Source organism: Neoarius graeffei, chromosome 9 (assembly GCF_027579695.1).
Source record: "Neoarius graeffei isolate fNeoGra1 chromosome 9, fNeoGra1.pri, whole genome shotgun sequence".
Lineage (NCBI taxonomy): Eukaryota > Metazoa > Chordata > Actinopteri > Siluriformes > Ariidae > Neoarius > Neoarius graeffei.
This window is the reverse complement of record NC_083577.1, coordinates 47044296-47065710: the sequence shown is the minus strand read 5'-3', so window position 1 is coordinate 47065710 and position 21415 is coordinate 47044296. Positions and strand designations below refer to the sequence as shown.

The 21415-nt window shown below is 42.7% G+C and overlaps 1 protein-coding gene across 3 annotated transcripts in view; it reads right to left on the bottom strand.

The window, feature by feature from the left end:
* The window catches only part of nck2a (NCK adaptor protein 2a), a 114486-nt gene that overhangs the window by 67157 nt on the left and 25914 nt on the right, over nt 1-21415 (bottom strand). The window contains exon 1 of one of the 3 annotated variants that reach the window (XM_060928735.1): nt 12555-12668. The exons of the other annotated variants lie outside the window; for them this stretch is intronic. The gene's annotated coding sequence lies outside the window, so the exon portion shown is untranslated. Of the gene's footprint in view, nt 1-12554; nt 12669-21415 lie in introns of those variants that run through there. 3 annotated transcript variants of the gene reach the window in all.

The window sequence follows — 21415 nt, the reverse complement described above, 5'->3', positions numbered from 1 at the left end:
AATGCCCTTTTAGAATACTACATACACTCACTGCTACTTTAGCACAGTTAAGATGCATGCTTGGCTCTTTTTTTTTTTTTCAAAAACTTCATGCACACTGAAATATGTGAAAATGCAATATTAGGTAAGAGTTCTTTTCTTCCCATTAAATAAAATTATTTACACTAAAAGGTTAGGAGTTGGGTGGCACGGTGGTGTAGTGGTTAGCGCTGTTGCCTCACAGCAAGAAGGTCCTGGGTTCGAGCCCCGGGGCCGGCGAGGGCCTTTCTGTGCGGAGTTTGCATGTTCTCCCCGTGTCTGTGTGGGTTTCCTCCGGGTGCTCCGGTTTCCCCCACAGTCCAAAGACATGCAGGTTAGGTTAACTGGTGACTCTAAATTGACCGTAGGTGTGAATGTGAGTGTGAATGGTTGTCTGTGTCTATGTGTCAGCCCTGTGATGACCTGGCGACTTGTCCAGGGTGTACCCCGCCTTTCGCCCGTAGTCAGCTGGGATAGGCTCCAGCTTGCCTGCGACCCTATAGAACAGGATAAAGCGGCTAGAGATAATGAGATGAGATGAGAGGTTAGGAGACATGCCCCCACGGACTCCATAGATGACAAAAAAACAGATAAACACTAAAATGTGGATTGTTTACTCTCTACACAGTTCTGTTCACTCGGTCAGTCCTCCTGATGAAAAACATTAAGCCTACTACAATCATAACAGGGCCAATAGAGCGTATAAATTAATGTGTACTTCATGAATTGTAGCACGCTACATCAAAATCCAAGTGAATTGTAATTTTCCTAGAGAATCCCAACCTAGTGACAAATAAGAAGTCCAACAACATGTAATCACATGAATAAACACAGTCTACTGTAAGCCACTGAACATTAACATCCATCAATTCAAACACATGCCTGGGTCAGAAGGTTAATTACCAATAACATTTATTCAAACGCTATTATATTTACTACATAATCTGCAGCACGGTCCCCTACTCTCTCTATATAAGGGGTTTACAGTTCAGGGTTTGAAGTGGCCTCAAATCGATGATTCTGTATTATTGTGCATAGCCGAACAATAAAGAACGTTTATTTTGGGGTTCACTTCAGAAATATATATCAGAAAGTACAGCAGAGGCACCGAACTAGCAGTTCTGCTATAGACATGAAGTAGTTCAGGAACAGGAAGAACCGCTATACACTCACCATCCACTTCAGCAGGAACACCTCAACACCTGCTCAGTTATACAGTTATCCAATTAGCCAAATGAGATGGAAGCAGCACAATGCATTAAATCATGCACATGCAGGTCAAGAGCTTTAGTTAAAGTGCATATCACGGGTAAATTCAGGAGCAAGATCAATGTAATTCTCCTATTTTATATTAAACTTTGGTCAAATATCTGTCACATTCTGCATTTTGTGCAATTTTTTTACCTTGCGCAATACCAGAAAAATTCAGTTGAAATCAAGCCATTTGAGGCGAATTGGTCCGCCTCTGAAAAAACTTGGCATTTGGATTTCCCGGGAAACATTGATTTTCGTGACGTCACGTGCGGGACGCCTCCCTCTGAATCCTACGTCAGCGCTGGTTTGTTTATGAGAAAACGACCTGGTGGTTTTCTGCAAATTTCTTCAACGTTATCACGTAATTATTAAAATGGTTAACAGATGTATCGTAGGAGGGTGTACAGTAGCAACACCAATCTTGATGGGATTAGTACTCATCGTTTCCTACATTGCGCTCAGGTGACAATTCCATATTTCAATGCAAAATCGCTAGCTGCTAAACTTGGTCTGCACAGGCTGTGCACTGAAACCATGCAAGCTCGCGCAGTCTGCTGGCGCTTCCGCAGATAACGTCACGAATCTGGCTCCAGACTCCCTTGGGATTTTTCCAGACGCGTTTTATTTATTTTTTTCTGCTGTAGACAGATGGCCTTGTGCAAAATTACCCTTCTGGATGAGTGTGTAAAGGGACATACTTTCATATAAAAAAAAACAAACAAATAACAAATTTGGTCCAGGATATGCACTTTAATGTTCACATCAAACATCAGAATGAAGAAAAAAAAGTGTGATCTCTCTTGCCCCTTTTCCACCAAAGCAGTTCCAGGGCTGGTTCGGGGCCAGTGCTTAGTTTGGAACCGGGTTTTCTGTTACCACTGACAAAGAACTGGCTCTGGGGCCAGAAAAACCGGTTCCAGGCTAGCACCAACTCTCTGCTGGGCCAGAGGAAAGAACCGCTTACGTCAGCGGGGGGGGGGCGGAGTTGTTAAGACCAACAACAATAACAAGACCGCGAAAGATCGCCATTTTTAAGCGATGAGAAGCAGCAGCTGTACAAACACGAAGTCATCCATTATTATTATTAGGGCCCGAGCCCTATAGGGCGAAGGCCCTATTGTTCTTGTAAGAGTTCACTATTATTAGGGCCCGAGCCCTATGGGCGAAGGCCCTATTGTTCTTGTAAGAGTTCACTATTATTATTCTTCCGTCTTCTTCTTTATTTTTCTCCGCTGTTGGGCCATTTTCGGGGCACTTGCCATGGGCGAAAACGCACGAAATTTGGCACCAGTTCCGAGAATTGCCACCGCTACTCAGACGCAAAAGCCCAAACTTGGCCGGGGCTCAGGGCCTCTATAGCGCCCCCTAAGTCGTTGTGATTTTGGTCTCCCGCATTAAGGTGCCTGGTTGCCATATAGTTAGGAGTAGTGGCATGCCATTTGGTACGCATATGTATCTCACTAAGCCGGACAAAAATGTAATGCCAATGCATTAGCCACGCCCAACAGGAAGTGAGGTAATTTCACTTTTGTGCGAAATGCATGGCCACGAAGACGGCGCAACTCCTCCTAGACCGTTCATAGGAATGTCGCCAAAATTGATACACATCATCTACAGACATGGCTGACAAAAGTTACTAAATACATTTCACGTAGGATTAACCGTTCAGAAGTTATACGTCAATCAATTTTCAATGCAAAATTTTACATGCTTTAAAATTCATAACAAATCTTCTGATTGCTCAAAACTGCTCATACTTCACACGCAAATCACTCATTTGGCTTCTGACATGTTACCCAATTTCTGTGATATTTCGCCACTGGGGGCGCTATTTTTGGGCAAAAAAGCCAATCTTTCCTCAAATTTGGTCAAACTTCACGGCCACCCTCTTACTACCTCCCATGTCATGTATACCACATTTTGGGAATTTTCGTCCATGGGGGGCGCTGTTTTTGGCCGACGCAATTGCTCCAAAACGGGTTTTTGGTAAATTATTCCATAATGCTTTCCCTTCACACCACTACCTTGTGATAGTACGTTGCTGTTGTAGACACTTATTTTTCCAACTCATAATCGCTCATGTATAGCATAGCGCCACCTACTGACATGGGAAAAACCAAAAAATTTATTCTTCAAAAATCTATATCTCATCTTCTATTTACTCAATTGTCATCAAACTTCATACGGAAACTCTTAATAGCTCACCTGACATATACGCCAAATTTTGTGCACTTTCGCCCCTGGGGGTGCTGGTTATGGCAAAAATGATATTGCTGCTTCTGATTTGTCAAACTTGGCAAGCAAACTCTTTACAAGACCCTTTTTGGGGCGCTTGCCATGGTCGACGACGCACGAAATTTGGCTCCTTATTCTTAGACTGCCACCGCTACTGAGAACCAGAAGCCCATATCCAGGCGGGCCTCAGGGCCTCTTTAGCGCCCCCTAAGTCGTTGTGATTTTGGCCTCCCGCATAAAGGTGCCTGGTTGCCATGTAGTTTGTACTAGTGGCATGCCATTTGGTACGCATATGTAGCTCACCAAGCCGGACAAAAATGTAATGCCAATGCATTAGCCACGCCCAACAGGAAGTGAGGTAATTTCACTTTTGTGCGAAATGCATGGCCACGAAGACGGCGCAACTCCTCCTAGGCCGTTCATAGGAATGTCTCCAAAATTGATCCACATCATCTACAGACATGGCTGACAAAAATTCCTAAATAGGTTTCACGTAGGATAAGCCGTTCAGAAGTTATACGTAAATCAATTTTCAATGCAAAATTTTACATGCTTAAAAATTCATAACAAATCTTCTAATTGCTCAAAACTGCTCATACTTCACAGGCAAATCACTCATTGGGCTTCTGACATGCTACCCAAATTCTGTGATATTTCGCCACTGGGGGCGCTATTTTTGGGCAAAAAAGCCAATCTTTCCTCAAATTTGGTCAAACTTCACGGCCACCCTCTTACTACCTCCCATGTCATGTATACCACATTTTGGGAATTTTCGTCCATGGGGGGCGCTGTTTTTGGCCGACGCAATTGCTCCAAAACGGGTTTTTGGTAAATCATTCCTTAATGCTTTTCCTTCACACCACTACCTTGTGATAGTACGTTGCTGTTGCAGACACTTATTTTTCGAACTCATAATCGCTCATGTACAGCATAGCGCCACCTACTGACATGGGAAAAACCAAAACATTTTTTCTTCAAAAATCAATATCTCATCTTCTATTTACTCAATCTTGATCAAACTTGATACGCACACTCGTAACAGGTCACCTGACATATCTCCCAAATTTTGTAAACTTTTGCCACTGGGGGCGCTGTTTTCAGGCAACATTTTATATCTCGGCTTCTGATTGGTCAAACTTGATCAAACTTGACAAAACAACTCTTCATAGGTCCCTTGACATGTATACCAAATTTGGTGAACTTTCACCACTGGGGGCGCTCATTGCGCTGTATCAGTTGCAGGAGAGGTGTTTACAATCATGAGGCACCAGGAGTATGTTGTTTTGGTTGCCTTAAACACACATGACTTGTGGGGAATGGGTAGGCAGTCGGGAGCAAGTGTTGTAGCGTTACATACAGACTAATAGATGTCTAACAGAAGACAATCCTATGTAGCTATAGCTTGGTGACTGATGAGGTAAATACATTAATTTGGTTGGGAAGCCATGGCATAAAATTTTCTGTCCATGACAACATCTCAGCGCACCGTGTACTCTGTGTCCGATTCTGTGCTTTGTCGCCATTGTGGGAGTTATGTCTCTTGCCGAAGAAGCTGTGGAAGGTCTTTCGCGGGGACGCATGCCCCCGCCCCCCTTGGCCGCTGGCGCGAGGGCCCGTCGAGGCCGCTTGCGGCTTTAATTATTCTTCCGTCTTCTTCTTCTTCTTTATTTTTCTCCGCTGTTGGGCCATTTTCGGGGCGCTTGCCATGGGCGAAAACGCACCAAATTTGGCGCCAGTTCCGAGAATTGCCACCGCTACTCAGAACCAAAAGCCCAAACTTGGCCGGGGCTCAGGGCCTCTATAGCGCCCCCTAAGTCGTTGTGATATTGGCCTCCCGCTTTAAGGTGCCTGGGTACCGTGTAGTTTGTAGTAGTGGCATGCCATTTGGTACACATATGTATCTCACTAAGCCGGACAAAAATGTAATGCCAATGCATTAGCCACGCCCAACAGGAAGTGAGGTACTTTCACTTTTGTGCGAAATGCATGGCCACGAAGACGGCGCAACTCCTCCTAGACCGTTCAGAGGAATGTCACCAAAATTGATACACATCATCTTCAGACATGGCTGACAAAAGTTACTAAATACGTTTCACGTAGGATAAACCGTTCAGAAGTTATACGTCAATCAATTTTCGATGCACAATTTTACATGCTTAAAAATTCATAACAAATCTTCTGATTGCTCAAAACTGCTCATACTTCACACGCAAATCACTCATTGGGCTTCTGACATGTTACCCAATTTCTCTGATATTTCGCCACTGGGGGCGCTATTTTTGGGCAAAATTTCCAATCTTTCCTCAAATTTGGTCAAACTTCGCGGCCACCCCCTTACTCCCTCCCATGTCATGTTTACCACGTTTTGGAAATTTTCGTCCATGGGGGGCGCTGTTTTTGGCCGACGCAATTGCTCCAAAACGGGTTTTTGGTGAATAATTCCATTATGCTTTTCCTTCATACCACTACCTTGTGATAGTACGTTGCTGTTGTAGACACTTATTTTTCCAACTCATAATCGCTCATGGGCGGCACGGTGGTGTAGTGGTTAGCGCTGTCGCCTCACAGCAAGAAGGTCCTGGGTTCGAGCCCCGGGGCCGGCGAGGGCCTTTCTGTGTGGAGTTTGCATGTTCTCCCCGTGTCCGCGTGGGTTTCCTCCGGGTGCTCCGGTTTCCCCCACAGTCCAAAGACATGCAGGTTAGGTTAACTGGTGACTCTAAATTGACCGTAGGTGTGAATGTGAGTGTGAATGGTTGTCTGTGTCTATATGTCAGCCCTGTGATGACCTGGCGACTTGTCCAGGGTGTACCCCGCCTTTCGCCCGTAGTCAGCTGGGATAGGCTCCAGCTTGCCTGCGACCCTGTAGAAGGATAAAGCGGCTAGAGATAATGAGATGAGATGAGATAATCGCTCATGTACAGCATAGCGCCACCTACTGACATGTGAAAAACCAAAAAATTTATTCTTCAAAAATCTATATCTCATCTTCTATTTACTCAATTGTCATCGAACTTCATAGGCAATCTCTTCATAGCTCACCTGACGTCTACGCCAAATTTTGTGCACTTTTGCCCCTGGGGGTGCTGGTTATGGCAAAAATGATATTGCAGCTTCTGATTTGTCAAACTTGCCAAGCAAACTCTTTACAAGACCCTTATTGGGGCGCTTGCCATGGTCGACAACGCACGAAATTTGGCTCCTTTTTCTTAGACTGCCACCCCTACTGAGAACCAGAAGCCCAGATCCAGGCGGGCCTCAGGGCCTCTATAGCGCCCCCTAAATCGTTGTGATTTTGGCCTCCCGCATTAAGGTGCCTGGTTGCCGTGTAGTTTGTAGTAGTGGCATGCCATTTGGTACGCATATGTATCTCACTAAGCCGGACAAAAATGTAATGCCAATGCATTGGCCACGCCCAACAGGAAGTGAGGTAATTTCACTTTTGGGCGAAATGCATGGCCACGAAGACGGCGCAACTCCTCCTAGACCGTTCATAGGAATGTCACCAAAATTGATACACATAATCTACACACATGGCTGACAAAAGTTACTAAATAGGTTTCACGTAGCATAAACCGTTCAGAAGTTCTATGTCAATCAATTTTCAATGCAACATTTTACATGCTTAAAAATTCATAACACATCTTCTACTTGCTCAAAGCTGCTCATACTTCACACGCAGATCACTCATTGGGCTTCTGACATGTTACCCACTTTCTGTGATATTTCGCCACTGGGGGCGCTTTTTTTGGGCAAAAATTCCAATCTTTCCTCAAATTTGGTCAAACTTCACGGCAACCCTCTTACTACCTCCCATGTCATGTATACCACATTTTGGGAATTTTCGTCCATGGGGGGCGCTGTTTTTGGCCGACGCAATTGCTCCAAAACGGGTTTTTGGTAAATAATTCCATTATGCTTTTCCTTTACACCACTACCTTGTGATAGTGCGTTGCTGTTGTAGACTCTTATTTTTCCAACTCATAATCGCTCATGTACAGCATAGCGCCACCTACTGACATGGGAAAAACCAAAAATTTTATTCTTCAAAAATCTATATCTCATCTTCTATTTACTCAATTGTCATCAAACTTCATACGCAAACTCTTCATAGCTCACCTGACATGTATGCCAAATTTTGTACACTTTCGCCCCTGGGAGTGCTGGTTATGGCAGAAATGATATTGCAGCTTCTTATTTGTCAAACTTGGCAAGCAAACTCTTTACAAGACCCTTATTGGGGCGCTATTATTATTAGGGCCCGAGCACCGTACAGTGCGAGACCCTATCGTTGCCATGTGTCCAATTCTGTGCTTTGTCGCCATTGTGGTAGTAATGTCTCTTGCCGCAGAAGCTGTGGAAGGTATTTCGTGGGGACGCTTGCCCCCGCCCCCCTTGGCCGCTGGCGCGAGGGCCCGTCGAGGCCGCTTGCGGCTTTAATTATTATTATTATTGTTGTTGCTGCTGCTGCTGCTTCCATGTTGTTTTTGCTTCGATATTCGCGCCAAGGTTTAAGCAAACGTAGCGTCGTAACTGACGTATACAGCAACGTAATGACGTATCAGCGACGTAATGACGTGGCACCGCGAGCGATGGAAAAGCAAACTGGTTCTCAGCTGGCTCGCAAGTTGAACGAGTTGTGAACCAGCACCAGCATTGGCCCCGAACCAGCCCTGGAACTGATTTGGTGGAAAAGGGGTATCTGAGGTTAACCACTGCAGGGTTGTTAGTGCCAGACAAGCTGGTTTGAGTGTTTCAGAAACTGGTGATCTGGGATTTTCTCACACAACTATCTCCAGTGTTTACACAGAATGGTGTGAAAAACAAACAAAACACTGAGTGAGCGAGGTTCTATGGGTCAACGTTATCTGGAGCGCTTGAACTGTATCTGCATGATTTTTGCATTGTGCCGATGCCTCATGATTGGCTGATTAGATACCTGCATGAATGTGCAGGTGTTCCTAATAAAGTGGACGATAAGGATATAGTACGATATTATGTGCAGAGTCCAAAACAAACTTTCTGGTCTATCAGCCATTGGCTGGTAAACTGGAGGGGAAAATAAATAAATAAATAAATATATATTTTTTAAAAAATTATCGTCCAATATATTTTTCAACCAGCCATTTTAATACGCACACAAAAAAACCCCACACCACACCTCTCCTCATCCCCTTATCTGTGAAATGCCACTTCCCCTTAAATTTACTATTAGCTGGACTTCCACCACGCTCTGCATTTTTCCTTTTTTGGTTGCTCTACTCTGGCAACATGGTACAAAGTACAACGTGAAGTATGAGTGGGCTCTGAAGTGCCCGCTCCTCATTTCTTTCTTTTTCCAGACACTTCTGGTATTTCACTTCAATCCTGATCTTGGTGCTCTTTATTTATTTTTTTTTACCAACAAGACAAGATTCTTAACTCAGTGATCAATAATTCATTAACTCCAAGTCATGGGGTGAGCAACAAGTGGTCTGAGCGCTCATCAACAGTAAAAGGTCAGGAAAGAGAACTTGAGAATTCACGTGTACTGTGAACATCAACAGCAGTGAGGTCTTTACACACACACACACACACACACACACACACACACACACACGAGAGAGTGTTTAGAAAGTGCAGTTTTGTAGAATTTTCTACAAGAACTCACAAGCAACAGAAGCCCCTTTTACACAGCCTGTTCAACGCAGGAATCTTACGCCTTTATTCCACCTTGTGTTCTGTATAAAATATCCGAATGCAGTAGATTGGGGTGTGTGTGTGTGTGTGTGTTATATTCCGCATCTGAACTGGAACAACTGATAGTAACAGAGGAGGGATCGATGTCTGCGTGAAAAGGACAGCTGGCACAGCAGAACAGGGGTGTGATGTTTTTGACATTCTTCTTTCCAAGTTCAAATCAAGTCAAGTCAACTTTATTGTCAAATGCTCGACATACAGCACAGATGAAATTTCAGTCCTCTCTGACCCACGGTGCAAACAGGCAATGCAATAAATAAAAATAGAATAAAAATAGAATAATTGAAAAAGAACAAAACAACAATATAAACAGTATAAACACTCTAGATAGGAACTAGACATAGACTAAACACTCAAACAATATAAACAGTATAAATAAACAGTATAAACACTAGATAAGAACAAGACAGACTAAACACTCAGACAATATAAACAGCGTAAACACAAAATCAAGAAGATCATTCACAAAATCAAGAAGAAAATTCAAGATCAGTGAATTTCAAACATCTCCATCTTTGGCGTCTAAGTTCTACGTGCCTTTCTACCTCGAATCACTTCCTACTTCTATTCATTTTTGCCTCCAACACGTTTCTGATCACATAGTAACTTTGCCGGCGTTTGAAGAGTGTTATAAAACGTGCACGGCTAACAAAAACACCTCAGCACGCCGTTCACCCGCCATTATTGTTTTGAATGCAACGCGAGTCTGCTTGGGATAGTCATATTTCCAATGTGCAATGCATTATACATCACCCCAGACACCAATGCTCTTGTGACATACACTACTGTTCAAAAGTTTGGGGTCACCCAGACAATTTTGTGTTTTCCATGAAAAGTCGCACTTTTATTTACCACCATAAGTTGTAAAATGAATAGAAAATATAGTCAAGACATTGTTCTGGCCATTTTGAGCATTTAATCAACCCCACAAATGTGATGCTCCAGAAACTCAATCTGCTCAACGGAAGGTCAGTTTTATAGCTTCTCTAAAGAGCTCAACTGTTTTCAGCTGTGCTAACATGATTGTACAAGGGTTTTCTAATCATCCATTAGCCTTCTGAGGCAATGAGCAAACACATTGTACCATTAGAACACTGGAGTGAGAGTTGCTGGAAATGGGCCTCTATACACCTATGGAGATATTGCACCAAAAACCAGACATTTGCAGCTAGAATAGTCATTTACCACATTAGCAATGTATAGAGTGGATTTCTGATTAGTTTAAAGTGATCTTCATTGAAAAGAACAGTGCTTTTCTTTCAAAAATAAGGACATTTCAAAGTGACCCCAAACTTTTGAACGGTAGTGTACGTCACGCCTCTGGCTACGGAACTCCAGCACGCGGTGTAAAAACAGTCTTTAGTTGGTGCAGCATAAAACAACCAAAGCTGGAATACTGAGCGATCATCTTTATGGCAATATTGTGAACATCTATGCAAAAAGCTCTTTAGTTATTCGTTAGTCCTGCTGATAAAGCACTGGGAATAAAGTGGGATCCCTTTAACAGTCAACCATTTCCAGGCACACATGCACAGGTTCAGGAACAGAGGGAAAATTATTTGCACAATTACAATACTAGTAACTTCACCAGTAAATCTGGCTCACAAATCAAGGAACGAGTCATTGAGTGCAACCTGGAAAATAAGTGTCCATGTCGAAAACACGTGTCCATGTCGAAAACACCACCACTGTGCTTTCCCTCAGCTACTATAACGCAATGAGCATGCTGAAGCAGAAAATTGTTTAAACATTTTCCTCAATTTGCACATCAGTCCTCACAAGAAACATGATGAGTCAGCGGCATGCCTAACACAAGCTTAAGAATTAAAGGAACAGTCCACCGTACTTCCATAATGAAATATGCTCTTATCTGAATTGAGACGAGCTGCTCCATACCTCTCCGAGCTTTGCGCGACCTCCCAGTCAGTCAGACGCAGTCAGACGCGCTGTCACTCCTGTTAGCAATGTAGCTAGGCTCAGCATGGCCAATGGTATTTTTTGGGGCTGTAGTTAGATGCGACCAAACTCTTCCGCGTTTTTCCTGTTTACATAGGTTTATATGACCAGTGACATGAAACAAGTTCAGTTACACAAATTGAAACGTAGCGATTTTCTATGCTATGGAAAGTGCGCACTATAATGACAGGCGTACTAACACCTTCTGCGCGCTTCGGCAGCACATTGATACGGAGCTCAGATATCAATGCGCTGTCGAAGCGCGCAGAAGGTGTTAGTACGCCTGTCATTATAGTGCGGACTTTCCATAGCATAGAAAATCGCCACGTTTCAATTTGTGTAACTGAACTTGTTTCATGTCACTGGTCATATAAACCTATATAAACAGGAAAAACGCGGAAGAGTTTGGTCGCATCTAACTACAGCCCCAAAAAATACCATTGGCCATGCTGAGCCTAGCTACATTGCTAACAGGAGTGACAGCGCGTCTGACTGACTGGGAGGTCGCGCAAAGCTCGGAGAGGTACGGAGCAGCTTGTCTCAATTCAGATAAGAGCATATTTCATTATGGAAGCACGGTGGACTGTTCCTTTAAGGTTAAAATAATCACACCCTGACCAGTCATCATTTGTGCAATCTATTAGATGGGACGGTTTATGATTCAGCGAGCAACTTGGGCCTTCTTAGTCTAACGAAGCCATCGATTGTGGGAAAGATCACAATTTACTTTGTGCAGGCAAGCCAAGGAGAAAGACTGAGCGATTTGCCCATCCAGAACAGAAATATCCGACATGTTTCAAGTACAACACACTCCACTAGAACATCCTGCATGTCATTTTAAAGGACTTGTGATGAAGAAGTTCAGCTAATCCTGTTCCATACCATCACTCAGGGTCAACGACAGTCAAAAAAGTTTCTCTCTACATTTTTCACGTCCCCCTCCAATGTATTAAAAACACACAGAAATGCTTAGGACCTGCTTGTGTTTTCACCAATTGGATTTGTTTAGCAGTCCTCTATGCAGCAATATAAAAGCACATTTAACTGCGAACATGTGATACATCAATATATTTACAAAAAATCCAAACCACAAACTATCTGGGGTTTGGCTGTATTCTTGCAAGACATGGCCAAGTCTATGAACACTGTAATTAAGCCCATTTATAGAGACGCTAAAGTATATTTAGGTCATGGTGCTGAGGGATCTCGTCATGGAGAGATTTGAGTAAGCTAGCTGCGAGTCATGCAAAACACTAACCTTGCAAATTTCACAGTTGGACATGCTTATCAGCAGACACACTATAATTTTATACAAATCCTGTCTAAAGCAGCATGCTAATTCAACATTTTCTTACCCAAGTTGGGTATTTCTTGGTTTTAACTGTCCATCCTCGTACTCGCATCCAAACCACTTGATAAACACAAGTGGTGTGAAAGCAGACAGAATCTCAGGCAACTGTTTTGCTCAGGCTGTTTTTACTCAGGATCTCGGTGAATGTGTCTGTCCTCAGAATTATTAACCTTGTAGATCATGGGTGGGGCTGAACCAGTCCAAACAATGCAGACAGTTCAGGAGATCGGCTGGGGAGTGGTAAACCCCACACAAAGCAAGTGAAAAACACTGAGCAGCTCTTTGTCTGACTCAGTGACTGGTACTCAAAGGTTCTGGATACGAGTTTAGAAAAAGCCAAATAACAGCACAGTTACAACTTGGACCAAACAGCAACATTCTGGTTTATTCTAAAGAGATGCCAATCGAGTGTAATCTAGTGTCTATCTGTATTCAAAAGATGCATTAAATTAGCACGACTATGGATCAGCCTTACTCTGATTCACAAATTTAGGTAAATCATTGAACATTAGGGTTGGGAACCGAATCTCAATTCCAAATTAGACCGTAATCCAACATGTCAGATACTAGGTACCCATTAAAAAAAAATTAAATTAAAAAAAAAAGACAAAACCTGAATTTCGGTTCTGCTCATCAGTTCTACAATAACCCTTTATTACTACGAACAAAGGCTATATATCTGCAAAGACGTACACAGCTCTCTGCCAGGACCTGTCTCCATGATTACATCATGCATCAATGCAACAGCATGTCCATTTGTTTAGATATGAGCTAGCACACATGGCTAACGGCAAAAGTATGAAAGATGAACCTCGGTAAATGGTCAAAAACATTTTTTTTAATCTAAACCACAGCCTCATTTCCTTCAGCCCATGTGAACTCGGAGGGAAAAAAAATAATACTGAAACAGCCAAAAAAAAAAAAAACTACCACTCAACATTTCCACATGATCCAGAATTCACAGACGATCTATAGATAGTTTTCACTGACGTCACGGCATTCTGGGGAACGCCCTCCAGCCGCCATCTTGCAGGGCAAACAAAACGGACCATCGCTATTACCGGCTACGTTATCTCATCTCATCTCATTATCTCTAGCCGCTTTATCCTTCTACAGGGTCGCAGGCAAGCTGGAGCCTATCCCAGCTGACTACGGGCGAAAGGCGGGGTACACCCTGGACAAGTCGCCAGGTCATCACAGGGCTGACACATAGACACAGACAACCATTCACACTCACATTCACACCTACGGTCAATTTAGAGTCACCAGTTAACCTAACCTGCATGTATTTGGACTGTGGGGGAAACCAGAGCACCCGGAGGAACCCCACGCGGACACGGGGAGAACATGCAAACTCCGCACAGAAAGGCCCTCGCCGGCCACGGGGCTCGAACCCAGGACCTTCTTGCTGTGAGGCGACAGCGCTAACCACTACACCACCATGCCGCCCCGGCTACGTTATCTCGGACGAATTTATAAAGTTATATAGTCAGTTTTCTAAAATAGAGATCAATGTCGGCAAAATCAAGCAAACGGAAGTATATGGATACATTGGACGACATCTCACGACAACGGTATGCAGCCAAACTGGCCTTGATTGGGGGAATTGACCCCTACGAAGTGGACAAAGAAGCATTTTCAAGTGACTATGCAGGGCTGCCATCCATATCGTACCCTGATATTGTGAACTATTTCGTGAATAGTAAAAGTGCCTATACACTTGACAACCTCAAAGCATACAAGTCGCTGGAGTCATACAATTATTTTGTCTGTGGCTGGGTCCGCAAAGTCCGCCATATAAAAACCAGTGAGAGCCGTGTCCTAATAACAGCCAAGGTATGTAAACATTGGAATTTTAGAGCTCTCAACACTGCATATAAATATATGTGTGTGTATAATATCGAGTTGATTTAAGACAAATTTTACATCCATTAGTGGTATTACAGTACCATGTCAGTTCCAGTTAGGCATCCTCCAGAGATTGTTTACACGATGTTTTGGTTTCCAAAAACAAACTTAAACACAATTGATTGTTTATTTAAACAACTTACCACTTATAAAATGATCGGAGCAGACTTTGCTGTGTTTGGAAGGCTGATAATCCTTGCGGCTGATTCTCGCAAGCCATAGATTTCTCCTTTGTATGCTGAGTTTCTTTGTTTGCTCGCCTTCGTGCTCCCGTACAGTGGGAATTCCATAAAAGCTCCGCTTGACGTCATCATCTGACCTATTACGACAGCTGTGAATACAACAGGTGTGCACCATTGCTAGCTTTAAATAGCCTGCTTGGGTTCTTTTGAAGACTTTGTACTCGCGCGTTACAATGTGTGCTCAGTGACCCGTACGGTAAGCTTGACCCGCAAGATGGCCGCCACTAGGGAATCCCCGACTCTGTGACATCATGTGAAAACTATCTATAGTGTAACGACTGCCATTGTACAGCATGCATAACCTCACCTTACAGTGCTTAACTGAAACTGACAGGCGGAAGCCGTTTTTCCCCCTCATACGTGCCTTAAATGATAATCCACTCTCAAACAAGCTTTCAGATTTATGAATTTTTATATATTAACAACATTGCCATAAAATACCTTGGCAATTCCACTGAAACCTATTAAAGTAACCGGTGAATATCAGGGGAAATTACAGCTTATATTATAAATCCTGATCTACTTTTATTTTGCAGTAACCTCCAGCAGGCTCCCTCTCCGACTCTCACCTCAGTATCTCTGTGCTTATAGTGGCGATCAGAAATGTTTACAATTAGCTAATCCTATTTCTTACTAAAGCAGCTGGTATCTAATCAAACATGATTATACAAAGGAACGTATTCATGTAAAAATAAACACTTCTTTATAATTAAGAGAACATATGTTATATATAAAATCACCTATGCCCTACCAGTCATTGGATTCCCTGCTGACATAAGCTGGCCGAAGGAAGAGATAGACACCACCAACATCAGGACAAGAAAACAACTGATCATGCATGGAGGGTTTCACCCCAAGTCCAGCGTCCTGAGGCTGTACGCCAAGAGGAATGAAGGAGGCTAAGGACTAGCGAGCGTCAGAGCGACTATCCAAAATGAAACAACAAAAGATCCACGAGTACATCAGGGAGGTGGCCCTGAATGATGAAGTGCTTAGTGAATACCTCAGGCAGCAGAAACCTGAGAAGGAAGTGCAAGAAAGACATCATGGAAAGGTAAACCACTGCACAGGATGTACCACTGGCAGATAGAAGAAGTAGCTGATACTGAAAAATCCTACCAGTGGATAAAGCTACACAAGAACAGGCCCCAAGCACAAGCTCGACAGAGGCTGGGGTCTACCACATGAGGCAGGACCCCAGGTGCAGACTGTGCAAAGATGCCCCCGAGACAATCCAGCACATAACAGCAGGGTGTAAGATGCTAGGAGGAAGAGCATACATGGAACGCCATAACCAAGTGGCTGGCATAGTGTGCAGAAACATCTGTGCTGAGTATGGACTGGAAGTCCCAAGGTCAAAATGGGACACACCTCCGAAGGTGGTTGAGAATGACCAAGCTAAGATCCTGTGGGTCTTCCAGATACAGACAGACAAACTGGTAATAGCTAACCAACCGGACATGGTAGTGGTGGACGAATGGAAGAACAAGGCTGTGGTGATAGATGTGGCAAAACCAAGTGACAATAACATCAAGAAAAAGGAACTTGAGAAGCTAGAGAAGTATCAAGGGCTGAAAGAAGAGCTAGAAAAGATGTGGAAGATGAAGACAACAGTGGTGATAGGAGACGTCGGTGCAGCAACCCCCAAACTGTTGGAGCCACTCTTCCAGATCCCAGGAACAACAGCTGAGGTCTCTATCCAGAAAAGTGCAGTCCTAGGAACAGCTAAGATACTGCACAGGACCCTCAAACTCCCAGGCCTCTGGTAGAGGACCCAAGCTTGATGGGGGGGAAAGACTGCCCAAAGGAGGGGCGAGTAGGGGGTGTGTCATTATACGAGGGTAAATCAAAAAGTTCTAAGACAAATTGAAAAAAAAAATTATGAAAATAAAGCTATTTCTCTACATATCCTCCATTTAAGTCTAAACACTTCTGCAAGCGGTGTTTCCATTAGAGAATTCTGGGGGATTTCTTTCACACCTTTTGAAATGATAACATCTGTCTTAGAATTTTTTGACTTACTCTTGTGCATTTCTCTCTCATATATATAAATAAATAAAAGTCCACATTCACTGGATAAGAGCAATCACACACTCCGATTAGCTACTCTACTACTAGGCTATCGGCTCATGTACCGTGAGTAGAGAAAAACAAAATGGCGGAGCACATTACTGAACCAACCAAGGACGAAATAAAAACTCTACTCAAAAACAAAACCTCAAAAATCATCAAGTATTTAAAAGAAACAGCTCAAATAAAATAGTGTTAAAAAACTAGTATTCGGTGCACAATTTTCTTTGGGTTTTCTGAAATCAACACGGGCAAAAGTATACATACAGGGTCAAAAATATACATACAACACACCTAATATTTGGGTAAAATGTATCTTCACAAGATTCACCTTGACCAAACATTTTTTGTTTACCATGAACAATCTTCTGGCAGAATTCTGGTTGGATATTTCATGACTCTTCATGGTAGAATTGGTAGAGTGCAATTAAATTTTTTTTTTTCTTGCCATGGACTCGACTTAGAAGCACAGTCCATATATTTTCAATAAGGTTGAAGTCAGGGCTTGTTTTAAGCTTAATGTTAGTCTGCTTTATCCTCCACAACCAGCTCTGATGCATGTTTTGGTTCATTGTCCTGTTGTAACTTCCAATCATGTTCAAGTTTCCAATGGTTTGAGGTTATGCTGAATAATTCTGAGGTAGTCCTCCTCCTTCATTATTCCATCCACTTTGTGCAATGAACCAGTTCCACTGGCAGAAAAACAGCCCCAGAGCATGATGATCCAACCACCACCACCAGCTGGTACACTGTCCCTCTGTACATGGTGGTCATCGTGGCCAAAACAACTCGATCTTTGTCTCATCTGACCATACAGCTATCCTCCAGAAGGCTTTTTTCTTTGTCCATGTGGTCAGTTGCAAACTTTAGTTAAGCTTGAAGGTGTCAATTTTGGAGCATGGGGTTATTTCTTGGATAGCAGCCTCTTAGTCCATGGTGATCTAAAACTGACTGAACTGTAGACAGTGATCCATCAGCTTCCAGTTCATGGCAGGGCTGTGCCATGGTGGTTCCTGACCATCCGAATCAATTTCCTTTCAGCTGAGGGTGACAGTTTGGGTTTTCTTTAAGCAAAGTGACTTGGCAAAGTGACTACACCTCCCAGTAACTTACAATTGTTTGAACTGATCTTGGGATCTGCAGTAGTTTAGAAATGGCTCCAAGAGACATTCCTGAGTTGTGTACATCTGCAATCCTCTTTCTCAGATCTGTACTGAGCTCCTTGGCCTTTCCCATTTTACTGTGTGTTGGTCAATCCAATGAGTGCTGTAAACAAACCCTTTTTATGAAGGCACAGAGAAGCTACCAGCTGTAGTCAATCATGATCACTAACAGGAAGTTAAGAGGCCTTGGCAAGATAAGAGACATTTTGGAAGTCTCAGCACCTCTGAATTAATAATCTGAGTATATGTAAATTTTTGACCCTGCATGTATAATTTTGACCCTGTGTTGATTTCAGAAAACCCAAAGAAAATTGTGCACAGAATTCACTTTTTTTTTTAAAGATGTATGCTGTACAATCATTCTGCTACAGAAAAAGAACAGTTCAGAGAAATCACTGAAAGCCCAAATATTGCCATGACATTCATATCCAAGATGACATCACTGTATGTAAATTCTGACCACAACTGTTATATATATATATATATATATATATATATACACACACACATATACATACACACACACATCACACACACACCCACACATTATTCCACGAAATTGAGTCATACATGAGCTGACAGCCAACGAGGTACGTAATGCTGAGTCGGCTATAAGCCATGTACAACAAGATTGAGTGGAATAACTTTTATTATATCCACATTCACTGGGTCCTAACTGGAATATTTAAGAGAAAGATCTTTTAAAATGTTTGTCTTAATCCTAAAAATAGCATGTATTTTTCTGTCTAAAAGTAATTCACAAAGTAGTTTCGCACTAAATATCAGGTCCTAGGACTGAGAATATTCAGAGGACTCCGAAATCACTAAAGCCCTATTCACCGGGGATTAATTTTACATATATAAGGAGCTCAGTATTTCCTGTTTGACATGAAGAATTAGCCATTTTTCCACACTGAGCATTCCTGTGTCTGGAAAGATTATGCAATCGTTTCCCTCCCGTAAGAGGCTCTGTAGAAATAACCCAAGATCTCTCAGCCTGGAAAAAATACCCATCACACGTCACATCAAGTTAGATATTTTTGACAGAATTCTGAAAACCGTACACTTTTCTGAACTGAAATTGGTGCCTTATTTGCACTTCTTAATCACAAGTAACTTTTAGCCTTTTAGAATCTGGTTACCCCAGAAACTAAAAACGGTGAAAATTGAATTTAAATATTTAATTCTCATTTGAATGAAAGATGTCACGCCTGGGGCGGCACGGTGGTGTAGTGGTTAGCGCTGTCGCCTCACAGCAAGAAGGTCTGGGTTTGAGCCCCGTGGCCGACGAGGGCCTTTCTGTGCGGAGTTTGCATGTTCTCCCCGTGTCCGCGTGGGTTTCCTCCGGGTGCTCCGGTTTCCCCCACAGTCCAAAGACATGCAGGTTAGGTTAACTGGTGACTCTAAATTGACCGTAGGTGTGAATGTGAGTGTGAATGGTTGTCTGTGTCTATGTGTCAGCCCTGTGATGACCTGGCGACTTGTCCAGGGTGTACCCCGCCTTTCGCCCGTAGTCAGCTGGGATAGGCTCCAGCTTGCCTGCGACCCTGTAGAACAGGATAAAGCGGCTACAGATAATGAGATGTCACGCCTACAGTATGTCTACATTTATAACCTAATTAACATATGGAAAATCCACACTACGGCCCAATTCTAAAGAATTAACATTTTACAGTGGGATACGAGTTCTCACTTTGACCATCAGCATCATCCACACTCTGCCTCTGGACCCCTTTAGACCTGATATCATGCATCCTGGGTGAAGTAGAGAGCATTCCAAGTACAGGTGTGAAGGGGGTCAAATACATCCCAAACGCACACTGGGATCTGATCTATTAGCCCACATCTGGAGGTGGTCTGGGCTGCATAGCACCACACTCTTAGCAGCGTGTACGTAAATGTGTCCTGGGTCACACTGAAGGAACACCTACTCATCTGATGTCTGCTGTGTCAGAGGAAGTACATACTCATTCCCATAACAATGGTGTCATATGACAACGGTGTGACATCAGGCAACAATGATGTCACACCGCTAAATGCTTTACATATTTAATTTAAATGCTTTAATTTATGGCAGACTTGGCACCAGAGTTTACGCTCGACTTTTTTGATGACCAATAGCACCATTAATATTCCAGAATTCCAGCCATAGAGAACGATTACCAGGCATGTTTTAAACAGCTGGAAAAAAGCCGACATTTAAACAGCAAGAAAACAAAACGCTATAACCCAGTGGATGGATTTTATTAAAAGTAGTCAGCATGAATGAACACTTTGCAACTCTTTGTAAACTTTGTGAACTGAACACATTCCATAATACCGAAATAAAAATAGCCTTGCTATTTTATTAAATAAAAACATTCACCTATATTAAATGTACAATTTTTTTTTTTTTTTGGGGGGGGGGGGGGGGGGGGCATGTGTGTCCACATCTTCCATTTCTTTAGGCGCTTGATGCTTTTATGCACCATCACTTCTTGTTTTTAAAAACTGGCTGAGGGATATCTGCTTTAACATTTTGGAGTTGTGCTAATAGGCTGTTGCTCGGAGTTCAGCAGGATGCTATAGGCTTTTGATCTCATGCAATGTTTAGTCACATGACCAAACAAGTGAATCTCTGAGGCAATAATATAGATTATTTTTTTCGCGGTCCAAATCCTGTGCTCTGATTGGCTGGCGAGCGGGTCTATATCCTACGGTACGGACCCTGGTTACGGACCTCTGGCGACTCGCTCGTTCACAACAGCAACAAACATAGTAGCATTTTTTGTCAACATTTATCTTTTTTTTATACGATTTATTTATAAGATTATCAAAAACCTTATACGTTTTTGCCAGCATTTCTCAGGAAAATAGCATTAATTTTACAGCATGGATAGTGATAACGACAGTCTTCACAGCGAAAGCGAGTTTTACTACCCTGAGGAAGAAGAAATAAAAGAAAACATTTCAGGAGAAAGCTACACACCTGTAACTTGCTAATGCCGAGCAAAAACAAGGCTGAATCCTGAATGACTCAATTTTGTATAAATAGGGGACTACATAGGCAGGAAAATGTAGGGTTTTTTTTTCCTGCCATGGAAGTGCACTTGTATACCGAGGAGGAAGCAATTTGCATTACAGCCATGAATAAGGATTCAAAATGGTGGCTCGCTTCAGCTCGGTTTTCCCTTTCGGGCGCTCTCGTTTTCTGTTAGAATTTGGTAAAGAAAAAATAAATATATTATTTACCAGCTTAAGGTCGGTCCGTATGGTGAAATACTGTGATCTCGGCCTTGAATACTGACCTCAGTCCAGAGGGCCTCGGTCAGTACTTTCAAGAATCACGGTATTTCACGATACGGACCTCCCAGCTGGTAAAAATAAATATATATATATTTTGCATAACATACATTGAACTGTCTTGCCAAAATATGTTACAGGTCACACAATATTGGCCATTTCATATGCTTCATAATGAAGGTATTTATTTGGCATATTTC